Below are 226 nucleotides of genomic sequence, written 5' to 3'. Positions count from 1 at the left end.
GCAGGACAGACTGAGCTTTCTGCAAATAGCTTGAAGGAGGAAGCAATTTCTGAACACACAAGTAGCACTGTGTCGCCTCCCTTCATATTGATAAAAAACTTTATGTGGATCTTGTAAAGCAGAACCAGATCTCCTTCTGGGGAAGGCCTGCCTCTAGAATGGGCAAGGTCCTATAGGGATAGTACCAAAGCATCACCACAAATAGAGAGCACATGTGGTTAGAAAC

This window comes from Mastomys coucha, unplaced genomic scaffold (assembly GCF_008632895.1).
Source record: "Mastomys coucha isolate ucsf_1 unplaced genomic scaffold, UCSF_Mcou_1 pScaffold20, whole genome shotgun sequence".
NCBI classification, from domain to species: Eukaryota; Metazoa; Chordata; class Mammalia; order Rodentia; family Muridae; genus Mastomys; species Mastomys coucha.
The sequence above is the reverse complement of the archived record's forward strand: the minus strand, read 5'-3'. Positions refer to the sequence as shown.